Source organism: Arachis ipaensis, chromosome B5, assembly GCF_059453495.1.
Source record: "Arachis ipaensis isolate K30076 ecotype BB chromosome B5, ASM5945349v1, whole genome shotgun sequence".
In the NCBI taxonomy this organism is placed as follows: Eukaryota; Viridiplantae; Streptophyta; class Magnoliopsida; order Fabales; family Fabaceae; genus Arachis; species Arachis ipaensis.
In genome coordinates this window covers 42,986,760-42,997,975 of record NC_142440.1, presented here as the reverse complement: position 1 = coordinate 42,997,975, position 11,216 = coordinate 42,986,760, and the positions used below count along the sequence as shown (strand labels likewise).

Genomic DNA, 11,216 nt, shown 5'->3' with positions numbered 1-11,216 from the left:
ATTGAGGTTTCATTCAATTGTTTGATTGTTGATGATTATTTGGATTAGATAGCTTTGATTCAATTCTCTTCTCTCAATTACATCATGATTTCTATAATTGCCTACCAATTGTTTGTGATAATGACAACCTTAACTATGGAGTAGATTTCTCTCACTTGGCTTAGGGGTTGAGTTATTGGAGACACTTGAATAGTTGATATCAATTATAGATTATGAGTTGAGAATTGCTAATTGACTTGGAGTGCACTAAAGCTAGACTTCCCTAGGGTGAGACTAGGACTTGTGACTCAAGTTAGTTACTCTCATTTGACTTTCCTCCATTGTTAGGGGATTAACTAAGTGAAGCAACAATCAATTCTTATCATAATTGAAGGAGACTATAATGATGGAACTTCCAATGCTTACCCTTGGCCAAGGCTTTTATTTCAATTAATTGTTGATTGCCTTGCTAGTTTGAATTCTTGCACCAATTCTCAAAACCATAAAAGCTTTCTTAATCAATGATGCACATTCTAAAGCAATTCCTAGGGAGAACGACCCGGGACCAATACTCTCGGTCATAGATTTTAGAATTGTTTGATGAGGTATTCGTGTGTTGGTTAGACTATACTCACGATCGGATTTATCACTAGTTTCTAACCGGCATAAGAATATTTACGTTCATCAGTCTACCATAGACATATGCATATCATTTTGAAGCCCCGGATGTTAGCTTTCCAATGCCACTGAAACCGCCTCATTTGGATATCTCAAGTTATGATCACTTTAGTACCGAGAGGTCAGGATTGACAACTTTACAAATCTTCCATTTCTTGAATTCTCCTATTTTGCATGCTTTCCTTCCTAACTTCTTTAATCCATATTTGCCTTCAAAACCTTAAATCACTCAACAAACACATCAAGACATCAAATAGAATTAAAGTGAATAAAATCTGGCAAATAAGAGCCTAAAGAGCATGTTTTTACTTTTAAGCACAATTTAGGGAGAATTTACAAAACCATGCTATTTCATTGAATAAATACAAGGAAAGTTGATGAAATCCACCCAATTAGAGAAAATAAATACCATGAAATGTGGATTCATTAGAGTACAAGTGCATGTGAGAATTAGGAGTCCATTTTGTTTTATTACCTTTTGTTTGTCTTTCGTTTAATTTCCTTGTTTCAAATATTTCATTGTTATTCTTTCTTTTTTTTTTTAATTTCCTTCTCACTTTTAAATTTTCATTTATTCAAAGTTTTCTTTTCTTTATTTCACACAATTCCATTTTATTTGTTACAATTTTGCCACTAATAGTTTGACGCAATTCGCTTCGACACGAACACTAAGTTATTTCCGGGTCGAGCTCACTGTTTTTAGAAGAGTCATATCTGCTCCTTGAATTGGGATCTTGATACAAACTCGATTCAACACTTTGTCGAGATTACTAAAAATCGAGTGAAATAAATTGGCTCTCCCGGTGGGACCCTGGGTTAGGTTATCGTGTCAAGCTGTATATGCAATTATGTAGTGGTAAGGTAATAATGTCCGATAGAGCCTCGACTTCGACTGATACGTCGAATAATAATCTGAGAGATTCCATGAGAGGCCCAGAGACAGGGGCTGGTCCATCAAATCGAATGATGAACCCAGTTGTCACAGAAGGAATCCCACCAGCTATGCCCATCACATGGCCTCAATATAGGTTACCCCGAATTATTCTCTACCTCTAGAGAATCCTAATATGGGGTATACAGAAGTTGCTACTACCACAATGAATAAACTCTTGTACGATCCAGTACCACCTCCTCCGGGGTATCCCTAAATGGGACATATAGTTATAACCCTGGCATGGCAAGCTACAATGCCTATCAATACTTGATGAATAATGATGAGCGGATAATTTATACGCTTTTTGGCATTGTTTTTAGTATGTTTTTAGTAGGATCTAGTTACTTTTAGGGATGTTTTCGTTAGTTTTTATGTTAAATTCACATTTCTGGACTTTACTATGAGTTTGTGTGTTTTTCTGTGATTTCAGGTATTTTCTGACTGAAATTGAGGGACTTGAGCAAAAATCAGATTCAGAGGTTGAAGAAGGACTGCTGATGCTATTGGATTCTGACCTCCCTGCACTCAAAGTGGATTTTCTGGAGCTACAAAACTCAAACTGGCGCGCTTCCAATTGCGTTGGAAAGTAGACATCCAGGGCTTTCCAGCAATATATAATAGTCCATACTTTACCCAGGTTTAGATGACGCAAACTGGCGTTCAACGCCAGCTCTCTGTCCAATTCTGGCGTCCAGCGCCAGAAACAAGCTGCAAAGTGGAGTTCAACGCCCAAACTGGCACAAAAGCTGGCGTTCAACTCCAAGAAGGACCTCTACACGTGCAACATTCAAGCTCAGCCCAAGCACACACCAAGTGGGCCCCGGAAGTGGATTTATGCATCAATTACTTACTTCTGTAATCCCTAGTAGCTAGTTTATTATAAATAGGACCTTTTACTATTGTATTAGACATCTTTGAATCTTTGGTCTCAGTTTTAATCCATTGTTCATCTTTGGACGCCTGGTTCTTAGATCAGAGGGGCTGGCCATTCGGCCATGCCTGGACCTTTCACTTATGTATTTTTAACGGTAGAGTTTCTACACTCCATAGATTAAGGTGTGGAGCTCTGCTGTTCCTCAAAGATTAATGCAAAGTACTATTGTTTTCTACTCAATTCATCTTATTTCACTTCTAAGATATTCATTCGCACTTCAACCTGAATGTGATGAATGTGACAATCATCATCATTCCCCATGAACGCGTGCCTGACAACCACTTCCGTTCTACTTTCGATTGAATGAGTATCTCTTAGATCTCTTAATCAGAATCTTCGTGGTGTAAGCTAGAATGATGGCGGCATTCAAGAGAATCCGGAAAGTCTAAACCTTGTCTGTGGTATTCCGAGTAGGATTCAATGATTGAATGACTGTAACGAGCTTCAAACTCGCGATTGCTGGGCGTAGTGACAGACGCAAAAGGATAGTAAATCCTATTCCAGCATGATCGAGAACCGACAGATGAATAGCCGTGCCGTGACAGGGTGCGTTGACCATATTCACTAAGAGGATAGGATGTAATCATTGATAAGGGTGATGCCTCCAGACGATTAGCCGTGCCGTGACAGGGCATTTAGATCATTTTCCCGAGAGAAGACCGAAAGTAGCCATTGACAATGGTGATGCATTACATAAAGCCAGCCATGGAAAGGAGTAAGACTGATTGGATGAAGATAGCAGGAAAGCAGAGGTTCAAAGGAACGAAAGCATCTCTATTTGCTTATCTGAAATTCTCACCAATGATTTACATAAGTATTTCTATCACTATTTTATTAATTATTTTCGAAAACCCCATTACTATTTTATATCCGCCTGACTGAGATTTACAAGGTGACCATAGCTTGCTTCATACCAACAATCTCCGTGGGATTCGACCCTTACTCACGTAAGGTATTACTTGGACGACCCATTGCACTTGCTGGTTAGTTGTGCGAAGTTGTGAACCATGGCATTGGCATCATATTTTTGGCGACATTACCAGGGAAAGAAAGAGCGATGAATTTTACATAATTAAAGTGTAATCACAATTTCTGCGCACCAAGTTTTTGGCGCCGTTGCCGGGGATTGTTCGAGTTTGGACAACTGACGGTTCATCTTGTTGCTCAGATTAGGTAATTTTCTTTTTGTTTTCTCTTCAAAAATTTTTCAAAAATCTTTCAAAATTTTCTCCTTTGTTTTCGAAAAAAAAATTTTAAAATAAAAATGTTTTCAAAAATATATTTTTTTCTTCAGAATTTTTAAGAATGAATTCTAGTGTTTCATGAAGCATGTTGAAGCCTGGCTGGCTGTAAAGCCATGTCTCAATTCTTTTGGACTCAAGAGAAGAGCTTCTTTATCTTTCTTAGCAAATTGGCTAATGAATGTAAAGTTCTTCTAAAGCTTGACTGGCTATTAAGCCATGTCTAACCCTCAGATTGGAGCTTTAGACTAACATGGCAAGATTCCTGGAATTCATATTAAAAATTTTGGAATCCTTATTTTTCTTTTTCAAATTGATTTTCGAAAAAATTAAAAGAAAATACAAAAAAATCATAAAATCATAAAAATCAAAAATATTTTGCGTTTCTTGTTTGAGTCTTGAGTCATGTTATAAGTTTGGTGTCAATTGCATGTGCATCTTGCATTTTTCGAAAATTCTCATGCATACATAGTGTTCTTCATGATCTTCAAGTTGTTCTTGGTAAGTCTTCTTATTTGATCTTTGCATTTGCATGTTTTGTGTATTTTCTTGTTTTTCATATGCATTCTTGAATTCTTAGTGTCTAAGCATTAAAGAATTCTAAGTTTGGTGTCTTTCATGTTTTCCTTGCATTAAAAATTTTTCAAAAATATGTTCTTGGTGTTCATCTTGACATTCAAAGTGTTCTTGGTGTTCATCTTGACATTCATAGCATTCTTGCATGCATTCATTGTTTTAATCTAAAAATTTCATGCATTGCATCATTCTTCTTGTTTTTCTCTCTCATTATTAAAAATTCAAAAATAAAAAAAAAATATCTTTCCCTTTTTCTCTCTTAAAATTTCGAAAATTAGATTTGACTTTTTCAAAAAATTTTAAAAATCTAGTTGTTTTTATGAGTCAAATCAAATTTTCAATTTAAAAATCTCATCTTTTTCAAAATCTTTTTCAAAAATCAAATCTTTTTCAAATTTCTTAGTTATTTTCGAAAATTCCAAAAATATTTTTCAAAAATCTTTTTCTTATTTTTATATCAAATTTTCGAAAATAACATAATCAATTATTGTTTTGATTCAAAAATTTCAAGTTTGTTACTTGCTTGTTAAGAAAGATTCAAACTTTAAGTTATAGAATCATATCTTGTGATTTCTTGTGAATCAAGTCATTAATTGTGATTTTAAAAATCAAATCTTTTTCAAAACTAACTTCGATCATATCTTTTCAAAAATATCTTCTTATCTTCTTATCTTTTCAAAATTGATTTTCAAATTTGTTTCAACTAACTAACTAACTTTTTGTTTGTTTCTTATCTTTTTCAAAACTACCTAACTAACTCTCTCCTCCAATTTTCGAAAATATCTTCCCTCTTTTTCAAAAATTCTTTTTAACTAACTAATTATTTTAATTTTTGATTTTCGAAAATTACTAACCTTTTTCAAAAACTATTTTCAAAACTTATTTTCGAAATTTTCCCTCTCTCATCTTATTCTATTTATTTATTCATCTACTAACATCTCTCCCCCACCCACCAAAAATCCGAACCCTCTCTCTCTCTTTCTGAGTTCAGATTTTTCTCTTCTTCTTTTCTTCTACTAACAATAAGGAACCTCTTTACTGTGACATAGAGGATTCCTCTTCTTTTCTTTTTCTCTTCTCTTTCTTATGAGCAGGGACAGAGAAAAAGGCATTCTTGTTGAAGCTGATCCAGAACCTGAAAGGACTCTGAAAAGAAAACTAAGAGAAGCTAAATTACAACAATCCAAAGACAACCTTATTGAAAATTTCGAACAAGTAAAGGAGATGGCAGCCGAACCCAACAATAATAATGCAAGGAGGATGCTTGGTGACTTTACTGCACCTAATTCCAATCTACATGGAAGAAGCATCTCCATTCCTACCATTGGAGCAAACAATTTTAAGCTGAAACCTCAGCTAGTTTCTCTGATGCAGCAGAACTGCAAGTTTCATGGACTTCCATCTGAAGATCCTTTTCAGTTCTTAACTGAATTCTTGCAGATCTGTGATACTGTTAAGACTAATGGAGTAGATCCTGAAGTATACAGGCTCATGCTTTTTCCTTTTGCTGTAAGAGACAGAGCTAGAATATGGTTGGATTCTCAACCCAAAGACAGCCTGAACTCTTGGGATAAGCTGGTCACGGCTTTCTTAGCCAAGTTCTTTCCTCCTCAAAAGCTGAGCAAGCTTAGAGCTGATGTTCAAACCTTCAGACAGAAAGAAGGTGAATCCCTCTATGAAGCTTGGGAAAGATACAAACAGCTGACCAAAAAGTGTCCTTCTGACATGCTTTCAGAATGGACCATCCTGGATATATTCTATGATGGTTTATCTGAGCTATCAAAGATGTCATTGGATACTTCTGCAGGTGGCTCCATTCACCTAAAGAAAACGCCTGCAGAAGCTCAAGAACTCATTGACATGGTTGCTGATAACCAGTTCATGTACACTTCTGAGAGGAACCCTGTGAATAATGGGACGCCTATGAAGAAGGGAGTTCTTGAAATTGATACTCTGAATACCATATTGGCTCAGAATAAAATATTGACTCAGCAAGTCAATATGATTTCCCAGAGTCTGAATGGAATGCAAGCTGCATCCAACAGTACTCAAGAGGCATCTTCTGAAGAAGAAGCTTATGATCCTGAGAACCCTGCAATAGCAGAGGTGAATTACTTAGGTGAACCTTATGGAAACACCTATAACTCATCATGGAGAAATCATCCAAATTTCTCATGGAAGGATCAAAAGCCTCAACAAGGCTTTAATAATGGTGGAAGAAACAGGTTTAGCAATAGCAAACCTTTTCCATCATCCACTCAGCGACAGACAGAGAATTCTGAGCAGAATCCATCTAGCTTAGCAAACTTAGTCTCTGATCTATCTAAGGCCACTGTGAGTTTCATGAATGAAACAAGGTCTTCCATTAGAAATTTAGAAGCACAAGTGGGCCAGCTGAGTAAAAGGATCACTGAAATCCCTCCTAGCACTCTCCCAAGCAATACAGAAGAGAATCCAAAAGGAGAGTGTAAGGCCATTGACATAACCAAAATGGCCGAACCCAAAGAGGGAGAGGAGGACGTGAATCCCAAGGGGGAAGACCTCCTGGGACGTCCAGTGATCAATAAGGAGTTTTCCTCTGAGGAACCAAAGGAATCTGAGGCTCATCTAGAGACCATAGAGATTCTATTGAACCTCCTTATGCCCTTCATGAGCTCTGATGAGTATTCCTCTTCTGAAGAGAATGAGGATGTCACTGAAGAGCAAGCTGCCAAGTTTCTTGGTGCAATCATGAAGCTAAATGCCAAGTTATTTGGTATTGACACTTGGGAAGATGAGCCTCCCTTGTTCACCAATGAACTAAGTGATCTGGATTAACTGACATTTCTTCAGAAGAGACAAGATCCTAGAAAGTTCATAATACCTTGTACCATAGGCACCATGATCTTTAAGGCTCTGTGTGATCTTGGTTCAGGGATAAACCTCATGCCTCTCTCTGTAATAGAGAAACTGGGAATCTATGGGGTGCAAGCTACTAAAATCTCATTAGAGATGGCAGACAATTCAAGAAAACAGGCTTATGGACAAGTAGAGGACGTGTTAGTAAAGGTTGAAGGCCTTTACATCCCTGCTGATTTCATAGTCCTATATACTGGAAAGGAAGAGGATGAATCCATCATCCTAGGAAGACATTTCCTAGCCACAGCAAGAGCTGTGATTGATGTGGACAGAGGAGAATTGATCCTTCAACTAAATGAGGACAACTTTGTGTTTACAACTCAAGGATCTCTCTCTGCATCCATGGAGAGGAAGCAGAAAAAGCTTTTCTCAAAGCAGAGTCAAACAAAGCCCCCACAGTCAAACTCTAAGTTTGGTGTTGAACCCCCATATCCAAACTCTAAGTTTGGTGTTGGAGAGTCTCAACAATGCTCTGAACATCTGTGAGGCTCCATGAGAGCCCACTGTCAAGCTATTGACATTAAAGAAGCGCTTGTTGGGAGGCAACCCAATTTTTATTTATCTAACTATATTTTTCTTAGTTATATGTCTTTATAGGTTCATGATCATGTGGAGTCACAAAATAAATATAAAAATTGAAAACGGAATCAAAAACAGCAGAAGAAAAATCACACCCTGGAGGAAGCATCTGCCTGGCGTTCAATGCCAGAACAGAGCATGGTTCTGGCGCTGAACGCCCAAAATGGGCAGTATCTGGGCGCTGAACGCCCAAAATGGGCATCATCTGGGCGCTGAACGCCAGAATTGCACCCTGGAGAGGAGCTGGCGCTGAACGCTCAGAACAAGCATGGTTCTGGCGTTCAACGCCAGAAATGGGCAACAAATGGGCGTTGAACGCCCAATATGGGCACCATCCTGGCACTGAACGCCCAGGATTGTGTGCAAGGGCATTTTACATGCCTAATTTGGTGCAAGGTTGTAAATCCTTGAACACCTCAGGATCTGTGGACCCCACAGGATCATCTCAGGCTCTGTGGACCCCACAGGATCCCCACCTACCTCCACTCACTTCTTCTCACCCCTCTTTCACAAAATCCCATAAACACTCTTCCCCATCACCTCCTCACCACTCACATCCATCCACTCTTCCCCATAAACCTACCTCATAAAATCCACATACCTTCAAAATTCAAAATCAATTTCCTACCCAAACCCACCCTAAATGGCCGAACATTCACCCACCTCCCATCCCTATATATAACCCTCCATTCTTCCTCATTTTCACACAACACAACCCTCTCTTCTCTTCTTGGCCGAAACACAACCCCTTCTCCCTCTCCTCCATTTCTTCTTCTTCTTCATCTATTCTTTCTTCTCTTGCTCGAGGGCGAGCAAAATTCTAAGTTTGGTGTGGTAAAAGCATAAGCTTTTTGTTTTTCCATTACCATTGATGGCACCTAAGACCGGAGAATCCTCTAGAAAAGGAAAAGGGAAGACAAAAGCTTCCACCTCCGAGTCATGGGAGATGGAAAGGTTCATCTCCAAAGCCCATCAAGACCACTTCTATGATGTTGTGGCCAAGAAGAAGGTGATCCCCGAGGTCCCTTTCAAACTCAAAAGAAATGAGTATCCAGAGATCCGACATGAAATTCAAAGAAGAGGTTGGGAAGTTCTAACAAATCCCATCCAACAAGTCGGCATCCTAATGGTTCAAGAGTTCTATGCCAATGCATGGATCACCAAGAACCATGATCAAAGTAAGAACCCGGATCCAAAGAACTATGTTACAATGGTTCGGGGGAAATACTTAGATTTTAGTCTGGAGAATGTGAGGTTAGCGTTCAACTTGCCAAACATGGAAGAGAACGCACGCCCCTACACAAGGAGAGTCAACTTTGATCAAAGGTTGGACCAAGTCCTTATGGACATATGTGTGAAAGGAGCTCAATGGAAGATTGACTCCAAAGGCAAGCCGGTTCAACTAAGAAGATTGGACCTCAAGCATGTGGCTAGAGGATGGTTGGAATTCATCCAATGCTCCATCATCCCCACTAGCAACCGATCTGAAGTTACTGTAGATCGGGCCATCATAATTCATAGCATCATGATTGAAGAAGAGGTGGAAGTTCATGAGATTATACCTCAAGAACTCTACAAGGTGGCTGACAAGTCCTCCACTATTGCAAGGTTAGCCTTTCCTCACCTCATTTGCCACCTATGCAATTCGGCTGGGATTGACATAGAGGGAGATATCCTCATTAAAGAGGACAAGCCCATCACTAAGAAAAAGATGGAGCAAGCAAGAGAGCCCATTCATGGAGCTCAAGAGGCGTATGAAGCTCATCACCATGAGATCCTGGAGATGCCTCAAATGCATTTACCTCCACAAAACTATTGGGAGCAAATCAACACCTCCCTAGGAGAATTAAGTTCCAACATGGGACAACTAAGGGTGGAACATCAAGAGCACTCCATCATCCTTCATGAAATAAGAGAATATCAAAAAGCAATGAGGGAGGAGCAACAAAGACAAGGAAGAGACATAGAAGAGCTCAAGGACATCATTGGTTCCTCAAGAAGGAAACGCCACCATCACTAAGGTGGATTCATTCCTTGTTCTTACTTTTTCTGTTTTTCATTTTCTATGTTAAGTGCTTATCTATGTTTGTGTCTTCATTACATGATCATTAGTAGTTAGTAACTATGTCTTAAAGTTATGAATGTCCTATGAATCCATCACCTCTCCTAAATGAAAAATGTTTTAATTCAAAAGAACAAGAAGTACATGAGTTTCGAATTTATCCTTGAACTTAGCTTAATTATATTGATGTGGTGACAATACTTCTTGTCTTCTGAATGTATGCTTGAACAGTGCATATGTCTTTTGAAGTTGTTGTTTAAGAATGTTAAACATGTTGGCTCTTGAAAGAATGATGACTAGGAGACATGTTATTTGATAATCTGAAAAATCATAAAAATGATTCTTGAAGCAAGAAAAAGCAGCAAAGAACAAAGCTTGCAGAAAAAAAAAGAAAAAAAATAGAAAGAAAAAGCAAGCAGAAAAAGCCAAAAGCTCTTAAAATCAAGAGGCAAGAGCAAAAATCCAATAACCCTTAAAACCAAAAGGCAAGGGCAAATAAAAAGGATCCCAAGGCTTTGAGCATCAGTGGATAGGAGGGCCTAAAGGAATAAAATCCTGGTCTAAGCGGCTAAACCAAGCTGTCCCTAACCATGTGCTTGTGGCGTGTAGGTGTCAAGTGAAAACTTGAGACTGAGCGGTTAAAGTCAAGGTCCAAAGCAAAAAAAGAGTGTGCTTAAGAACCCTGGACACCCCTAATTGGGGACTTTAGCAAAGCTGAGTCACAATCTGAAAAGGTTCACCCAATTATGTGTCTGTGGCATTTATGTATCCGGTGGTAATACTGGAAAACAAAGTGCTTAGGGCCACGGCCAAGACTCATAAAGAAGCTGTGTTCAAGAATCATCATACTGAATTAGGAGAATCAATAACACTATCTGAACTCTGAGTTCCTATAGATGCCAATCATTCTGGACCTCAATGGATAAAGTGAGATGTCAAAACTATTCAAGAGGCAAAAAGCTATAAGTCCCGCTCATATGACTGAAGCCATGCTTCATTGATAGTTTGGAATTTATAGTATATTCTCTTCTTTTTATCCAATTTGATTTTTAGTTGCTTGGGGACAAGCAACAATTCAAGTTTGGTGTTGTGATGAGCGGATAATTTATACGCTTTTTGGCATTGTTTTTAGTATGTTTTTAGTAGGATCTAGTTACTTTTAGGGATGTTTTCCTTAGTTTTTATGTTAAATTCACATTTCTGGACTTTACTATGAGTTTGTGTGTTTTTCTGTGATTTCAGGTATTTTCTGACTGAAATTGAGGGACTTGAGCAAAAATCAGATTCAGAGGTTGAAGAAGGACTGCTGATGCTGTTGGATTCTGACCTCCCTGC

The 11,216-nt window shown here is 38.4% G+C and overlaps 1 non-coding gene across 1 annotated transcript; it reads right to left on the bottom strand.

Annotated features, from left to right (window-relative positions):
- Window positions 1-5,965: 5,965 nt before the first annotated feature.
- LOC148563989 (small nucleolar RNA R71) lies at window positions 5,966-6,073 on the bottom strand. Its single transcript, XR_015884996.1, has one exon. It is a non-coding gene; the product is annotated as a small nucleolar RNA R71 (small nucleolar RNA).
- Between the last annotated feature and the right edge of the window lie 5,143 nt (window positions 6,074-11,216).